We start from the raw sequence: 8,855 nt of genomic DNA, 5'->3' as shown, positions 1-8,855 counted from the left end.
GCTGGACCAGGGGCATATTTGGTATTTCATAGTTAATGAATGTAGAAAATACAATATGCACATATAAAAGGCTTTCACTCCGTTTCCCGTCATTCATTTTAAGAAGCTTTCCTTTTGGTTTTCGTTTTCGCGGCACTGTTCTTTCTTCTCTAAGCAGCTAAGCTTCTCTTTGGTTTCGTGTTTCCGGCTAGGCTTCTCAAGGGTTCAATAATAAAGCGGCGACAAGGTTAGTTCTTCTCTTTGATTTCAGAAATTGTGCACTTTTGTTTGAAAAAATTTGTGCGAATTTTCGTGTGAATTTTGATCTGGATTTGTAGGGTTAACTGTAGATGAAAGGTTCTTTGTGTTTGGTTTGCGAATTTCTGGTTAGGGTTGTTAAATTGTTGCGGATTTAGGGTTTTCAGTCGTTTTGATTAGATTGCATGCAAGCTAATAGAGTTGAATTTGAGTTTGAATTAGTTGAATTATACTTTGAAATTTGAATTAGTTGAATTATAGTCGAATTAAGTTTATATACTTCGAGTATACTCGAATTTAGGTATTGTTGAAGTTTTCTTGAATTTTTTATGTATCAAAGCTTGAGGTTCGGGCAAAAGGAGGAGTTTAGGTTCGTGGCTGGCGTTTGGGAAGGTGATGGGTGGTCCGAAAATGGCCGGTTGGATTTACGGGATGCTTTGGTTTTTTATGGTGCAGGGGCTGATTGGTGAGTGGAGAAGGAAGAGGAGGGAGATGCAGTGTAGGATAATGAATTGTGGGGTGAAGGTTAAGGGACTAGCATAGGTAATGCCATTTAGCTGTTGGTATAAACTTTCCTCAACAATTTGCCATTTTGATAATTAGGTTGCCCATGCTTATTCACTCATTAATTAATTTTATATTAGAATGAGAGGAGGTAATGTAAATGATTGAGTTGCATCATCTTTATAGAGGTTTCATGAGCATTTTCCTGTTTGTTTGGAGTCTGCTGCTGACCTGCTGTCCTCTAATGATTGGCCTGGTGAGCCATTGAAGGCTCTCTTTTCGGCCCTGATATCATATTCAGATGCTACTTTAGTATTTTAAAGTAGATCTTCACATAGTAAATGTGAAATCTGAAATTTGTACAATTTCATTGTAGTATTGTATTCCTTGGTCCGAAGCATTCTTGAAAATTTGGTATTTACGCAACACGGATAAGTGTCATAAATGACACATTTTAGGGTGGTTTTATCCCTTAGTGTTAGGTTTATTTTGGTCTTTCTTGGTTATTTTTAGTCCTTTTATTCTTGTTTTGGTTAATAAAGTCTTAGTTTATGTTTTTAGGCCTTAGTTGTGAATAATGCACTTTTTGCTCGATTTCTAGCTTGATTTGCGTGCTTTTCTGTGTGATCTTTCACTCTTTTCTCTCTTGGTCTATTTGTCAGGTACTTAGCACTTTCCTCGATGTTGATGACCCGAGAGAAAGCCGGAAATTTCATAAGAAGAAGCCTTGAAGTCAAAAAGAAGCAAAGAACCAAGCAAGAGCAAGCATCACAATAACCAAGCAAGCGCCAGCACATTGTCGTGACACGGTCAGCCTAGCCGTGGCGCGGCAGCCTGTTTCTGCCCACCGCGGGCGCGGTGCTGCGTTTTCCAGTTTTTCATGGCTTCCTGTAAATGCCTCGGAGATGCCCCACCGCGGGCGCGGTACCCCTGCCACCGCGGGCGCGGCCTTGTTGAGCGCAGGCGCGGTATTCAGGGTTTTCTTCGCGTTTAATCTTCGATTTTTCTCCGTTTTCTTCTTGTAATATAAAGAGTGTACGACCCTATTTTGGGGGAAAGACTTCCTTTAGAAGATTTTTACACTTTCTCTCTCCTCTAATTAGGATTAGGCTTAGATTAGGAGTTTCTCTCTCTAGTTTAGGAGTAGTTTTAGAGAGAGAAGTTTGGGATTTCAATGAAGATTTGAGAGCTTGAAGAAGCATTTATGTGGATTCTCTTCTCAATTATTCAATGAGCTTTTCTAACTTTCTCTCACCTTTATTGCTTTCTTTAATTGTTGTTTTTGGCTTATATCTTTGTTGATTAGAGTAGATAATTAGATTACTTGTTTGATTCTTGCTTTATTCTTGTTTTACCTTGATTTCCATGTTTTTTTTTTCATTATGATTGCTTAGATTTTGTTCTAAGGAAATGGATGAAGGTTATGATTAATTAATTGAATGATTGATTGTGATTAGTATGTAATTGATTCTTGATTATTGTGTATGGATGATGCTTACATTGCTTTGAGTCTTTTTAGCTAATTGATTCTAGGTTTCTAATTGCGCTTTCAATCAATTGTGCGGAAGTGAGTTGATTAATAGTCTAGATCCTTTTATACCTATGCTAGGCTAGTTGCGCGGGAGTGAATTATCTTAGTAGGATAATTAACATGCTTAATTGCGCGGGAGTGAATTGAGTGTGTTGATCGTTCCTAATTGAGATCATGATCATCTTATTGCAATTTATTGTTGAATTCATAAATGTAATTGGATTCCACTTTCCCTAATATTTTGTTGATCGTTTAAAGTAGTGTTTTAGTTGTTCCTCTCTCTACCTCACATCCTTCCTACTAGTTTAATTAGCTCAAATTAATACACTTAGTCCTTGTGGCTCAACCCTAGCTTGCCACTATCTTGTATAAACTTGGTAAAGTAAGATTAGGAATATAAATTGTTGATTTGATCTAGGATAGTAGACCGCGACCTATTATCCGGCAATCAAACATAATGAACTCCAAACAAACGATAAACCCTTGGTTAAGATTGTTGTGTATAAGACTGCTGGAAGTCCACCCACAGGAATTGTCACTGCCTAAGAAGTGACAATCTCCTTTACTATCTCTTGTTGGTGTGAGTTCAGTGATCTTCTTTCCAATGGTTGATATCACTCTGTATCCCCACATTGTAAGACCTGCTACAATCCCAAAATAATCTGCAAGCACAATGCTTTCTAAGTAATTGTGACATGCAGAATACAAACACAAGTTGTCATTTTCTTTTCCATGATATGAAAGTGCTTATCTTTTCATGATGTTTAGTGACATTGTACCTAAAATTAAAGTATTGTATATTCTTGTTTTTGAAGCTGGTATTATCATATCATATTCCATGTAACCTCCTCTTTTCCCACATTCTCTATAATATCCTAGAGCCACAATAGAAGTTTGAATTTGTATCCTTTGTCTTTGTGCAAGGAGAACATATGAAGTGTCTAAAAGAAAAAAACGTAACACAGGAGGAGGCGATGCAAGACATTGACTACTACGAGGGTGATTAAATCTGATTATGACTTCCATCCTAAGTCAGATTCAGAATCTGTAAGCTAGAGTGCAGAATCCGAAAGCATGATTAGTGAAGTTGTTGCCTTACACGAGGAAAATAATAAGAAAAAACAAATGGAGATGGAAAAACAAATGGGGAAGCAAAAATTGAAGGAATCAATGAATATTGCCGACAAAGATGATAAAAGTGTATGCATTATTTGTTTTTAACGCAACCTAAATATTGTAATTTGTACTTTAATATTGTAATTTGTTTTAATACAACTTTAATATTGTAATTTGTACTTTATATGGCATTTTGAAGAAGTAATTAATGCAACATTGCATGCTTAATATGTGTAGGAACCGAGCCAAAATTCAATGGGTGATCACTTTATTAAAAAAAAAACCTCGGATAGCTAGAGTTAAACCGAATCATGGTACAAAGATACTTGATCCTGCTGTATTTGTGGTGAGTGCATCTTTTGTTTGCAGGGTAAAAGAGATTGCGCACCAAAACTCTTGGAACGCATATACCTCGAGTATGAACATATGGGGGGAGTTATGCAACTTTATATTTGACCATTACTTCTATTGGGAGTACAAGACGCTGTATATTCCTTTTTATTATGCGCAGGAATTTCCGCCACTTACGAGTGGTTCTTTTATTCTGGCAGAGTTAGCTCCCGTGTTAGTACCCCTTTATTGGGGCAGGTTAGGGGGAAACCCGTTCGATGTGTAATCAAGCTAAATAAATAATCTATTGATTTGTTAGTTGGCTATGTTATATGTTGTATGCTTGTAAACAGGTGCAACAAGGTAAGTTGTGTGATGACATAATGACAGCATGTTAGTGTGTTCTAATTATGCTTATGTTTTCAGCATTGCTGATTGTGTGTTTGTATGTTTGTTTGGCCTTGATTTATCTTGGCTCTATGACGACCCATTTCTAATGGCGAGTAGTGGGGACAAAGTAAAGAGAAGCTTTTCAAGTGATGAAGCATATTCATGATGGGCATGAGTGAAGAGCGAATCATGCTTAGTTTCTATAAGAATGTGATGTGATTTATTGCTTTGAGTATTATATATTTTGCTTGTGAGACTAACACAAAGGTTTTAAGTCTTATCTCGGTTTTAATAAGGGCCTACAAAGGTTCCAAGTTGTAGGTTGACTTCATTTGACTTTGGTTTGACTTTACTTTCATTGGTTTGACTTTTTAAGTTGACTTGTTTTAATTGTTTTTTAAAGAGAGTCTTCTGCTGTGTGTCTTTGTTATTTGCCTTAGCCGTTTTCACGGTGGTGGTAATGTCTTAGAATTTTCTATTTCGTATTTTGAAAAGAGCAAAACAGGTATTTTAAAGGAAAGAAATTTCTAAAGTGTTAAAAAGTGGTATTTGGGAGCTTTGGTTAAGATTTTTATTACCACTAAAGCCAAAAACGTGTTTTAATGTATTTCGTTTTAAACTTGGCCAAGTGTTTATTTAATCAAGTAATTTTTAAAAGTGAGTTATTTTATTTTATTTTAAATTAAAAAGGACCGGAAAAAAAAAATTAAAAGGGAGGTCCGAATAATTCTTTTTTTATTTCTTTTTTTATTTTGGAGAAATCCGAATTTTTTTTTATTTTGGGTACATCCGAATTTAATTTTTTTATTAGGGTGTTCGAATTTTTTTTTTTATGAGGGCCGAAATTCTTAGCCTTTTTCGGAATTTATTTTCGAAATTTTTTTTATATATAAAAAAAATAAATAATAAAAAAAAAACGAGGAGTCAAAAATATTTTTAGTTTGTTCATTTTACAGGATAGCGAGGACTAAGGTAAGAATTATGTGTTAAAAGCTTTAAAAAGCATGTTGGTGAGCTTGAGTAGGAAAGAATTTGGGCATATAAGTTAAAAATAATCATGTTCTTGTATGCATTAGTATTTAGGTTGTGATGTTTGATCATGTGAATTCATTGATTGGAAGCATGTAAGTATGCGATTAGAAATAAGTGAGATTGTTTGATTGAACATTGAACCTAATTCATGCAAGAACTGTATTATTTTATTCTCTTTGGGAAGGGAATTATTTTCTAAGTCTTTTCCTTTACAGGATGCCGATCTTTCCTAGCAAAAACTCTCAAATTGGTACTCTAATTAAGAAAGAATATGAACATCCTTTCGATTATGTCAAGAAAATTCGTTTCTATTGTTCCCATTTGAGCGATGTCCTAGGAGACAAGTATTATGACCTTCATTATATTTCAGCTATGATAATTCATTGTCTTCTTGACGAACCACTATATCTTGCTGTCAAAGCAAAATTTGCTGATTTCTATTTGCTTGGGGACTTTCCCAACTATTACAAATATAAAGATTAATACGGACAGTGGTACCCTGACTACAAATACGTACTTGATTTCTTACCTCGTTAGAGTTGAGAAATATCATTGCGAGCGTTTACACATTCCATATCCCAATTACTACTATGATAAACCAGCAGGGAATGATTCCCCATCTACCAGCAATCAATCAGGAAATTCTGCTCCACCATAGGGTAATCAAGCAGGAGCGAATGGAGGGCAAGAGGAAGGAAAGTTAATGGATGAGAGTAATCATACTGTTGATAGTTCCATTATGGAAATTCTAAATCCAAATCCACCCCAAACTCCAATTATAATTGATATTTCATCTGACAATGAGGAAGATGAAGAATTCATTCAAGTATAGCAAAATCCAGAGACACCTGAGCCAATGGAGGAGGAAGATGACCCTGAATTCGATCCTAGCTAGAAGCTACAAACAATCGAAGGACAATGTTCTAAAGGACTAGATTTTTTTAGTTTCATTTCCTATAGGATTCTTAGTTTTATTTCCTCAGTTTTAATTAATTCCTTTGTCAGTAAAGTAATAAATGGCATAGCCACAGTGAGTCAATAAACCTATTGAGTTGCGTAGGTTATTCGAACTCATTTCATTTCATCTTTCTATTCATTTTCTTTCTCAGCAATAAAAATTTTATTCATTTCCTTGCCAAATAATTCATTTTACTACCAAATAATTCATTTCATGTCACTACTCCAATAAGTCATTTCTTACTCAAATATATTCTAATAATTTATTTCTAAACTCTGGGAAATCATGGGAATTATTTTTATTTATTGTTGTGATGCTTTATTAAATGTATGGTTGGTTAGCAATCAAAATTTGGTTGATCAAGCTGCAATTTTAGGAAATGTTATTTTGCAATCTCAATTGTTAGCTTAAAAAAATTAAACGTGTGTATATGAAAGGTATAAGTTAGTTAGATGGGTGCGTAACTTGAGAGCTAACCATGACCATAATTAATAAAGACCCCTTTTTTAAATTCAGGCGAAGAAAGATGGCAAGAGGAATGGAGCAATAATGAAGGGAATGAGCTGAGTGAGGTTGTGAGGCGGCAGCAGTCGCCCAACAGTTAGCGAGAAACTCAACCAACAATGGGGATGCTCAGGAGAGCTATTTAAGAAGGTGGCGCAAAGCAAGCCACCAACCTATTAAGAAGAACCTGATCCAACAGTGCTTGAAAACTAGTTAAGGGAGTTAGAGAAATTGTTTGGGGCAGTAGGGTGCCTAGAGAATTCGAAAGTAGGTTGTGCTACCTATTACCTCAGGGGTAAAGCTGACCTTTAGTGGCAACAAAATGAGCTACTATTAAGGAACTACCTGGGTTTAACTGGACTATGTATCAGGAGAAGGTTAGAGACAAGTTTTACCCCAGTTTCCTACAGAAATAAAAAGCTGAGGAATTATCCAACCTAGCAATGGGAGATATGTCAGTCACTGAGTACTACACCAAGTTTATTGAACTGTCACGGTTTGCCAAAGATTCTGTGGCTACCGGAAAGTCAAAGGCTAGGAAGTTTGAGAGTGGATTGACCACTGATTTGCAGCTAAAGTTGTGTGGACAAGTGTTCGAAACCTTGGATGAAGTGTATGGGAAGTGCACACCTTTCGCGTTGGAGTTGAAGAAAAAGAAAGAATTAGCTGAGGTAGAAGGGAGGGAAAAGAGAAAAGAGATGGGGCAAAACTCTAGAAACCCGCAAGGTAACCAGAACAACTTTAAGAAGAAGAAGTACCACCATAACAACAACAATAATTTGCAAGGAAATAATCGTCAAGGTGGACGAAACTTTAATGAAGGTGCTAAGAACACTAACCAAGGAAATAATAAGGAAGGAAGACGTTATTTATGTAGGAGGTGCAAGAATAATCACCCTGGAAAAGACTATGACGGCAACCTAGTCACTTGTCGTGCTTGCAACAAGTTGGACATAGGGAGTATGAGTGCTTCTCCAAAGATTCTAATAGAAACAAGCAAGGAAATAATCATGGAGGGGCTCGAAGGAACTTTCAAGGAAACAACCATTATTCAGGGAACAAAGGGGCATAGTAGAATGGGATAAAAGGCAACAATAATGGGAATAATCAGGTGAAGAGTGGAGCTCCATGAAACTAAATGTGATCAGTAGGCACGAAGCTGATACTATGAAGGATGTCATTGCTGGTACTTTTTCTATCAACTCTATTCATGTTAAAGTTTTGTTTGATTCTGGTGTAACTTTTTCTTTCATTTCAAAAACCACTGTTTCAAAGTTATCACACTGTCTGAAAACCGTTGATGACATAGATGTACCTATAATTATTCCTACGGGAGGGTAGTACAGTGTACTAAAACTTTTAAGGATGTGCTATTAAAGATCAAAGGAAAGATGTTTTTGTCTAACCTCATGAATTTGGGTTAAGTGACTTCGATATCATTTAGGGATGGATTGGTCGAGTAAATATATTGCAGAGATTAGTTGTCGATCACAGAAAGTACAAATGAGTACAGCTAAGGGTGAGTTGGTGACATATTGGAAGCACGGTGAGACAAAGTGCCCAAGGATCATATCTGTGTTAAAGCTGGCAAAGTATATTAATTAAGAAGGGGCATCCAGTATATTTTTATAGTGTGAGGAATTTGGAAAATGAAGGGGCAGCTAAGCCTGAGGACATAGAAGTAGTGAACGAGTTTCTGGATGTGTTTCCAGAAGAGATTCCAAGAATGCCACCTAGAAGGGCATTGATTTCACAATAAAGCTGGTTCCAGGAACATCACCAATTTCCAAGGCACCATATTGAATGACACCTGCAGAAATGAGTGAGTTAAAGGAGCAGTTGTAGGACTTACTAGAAAAGGGATACATTAGACCAAGTACATCGCCCTGGGAGCTCCAGTGTTGTTTCTTAAGAAAAAGGATGGGAGTATGAGGTTATGTATTAATTATAGGGAGTTAAATAAGGTCACCATGAAGAACAAGTACCCATTGCCAAGGATTGATGACCTATTTGACCAATTGAGGGGTGCTTATGTGTTTTCTAAGATTGATTTAAGGTCTGGATACCATCAGTTAAGGATCGCAAACAAAGATGTTCCCAAAACTGTATTTAGGACAAGATATGGTTATTATGAGTTCACAGTAATGCTATTTGGATTGACGAATGCTATAGCAATCTTCATGGACTTGATGAATAGGGTGTTCCATCCATTTGTGGACAAGTTTGTTGTGGTGTTCATAGATGATATACTGG

At 36.3% G+C, this 8,855-nt stretch overlaps 1 long non-coding RNA gene across 1 annotated transcript; it reads left to right on the top strand.

The window, feature by feature from the left end:
* The first annotated feature begins 77 nt into the window (after positions 1 to 77).
* On the top strand, positions 78 to 1,995 carry LOC110738431. The gene is made up of 2 exons (XR_002514608.1): positions 78 to 226; positions 1,404 to 1,995. It is a non-coding gene; the product is annotated as an uncharacterized LOC110738431 (long non-coding RNA).
* The last annotated feature ends 6,860 nt before the right edge of the window (positions 1,996 to 8,855 follow it).

Source organism: Chenopodium quinoa, unplaced genomic scaffold, assembly GCF_001683475.1.
Source record: "Chenopodium quinoa cultivar QQ74 unplaced genomic scaffold, ASM168347v1, whole genome shotgun sequence".
Lineage (NCBI taxonomy): Eukaryota > Viridiplantae > Streptophyta > Magnoliopsida > Caryophyllales > Amaranthaceae > Chenopodium > Chenopodium quinoa.
This window is presented reverse-complemented; position numbering and strand designations above follow the sequence as displayed.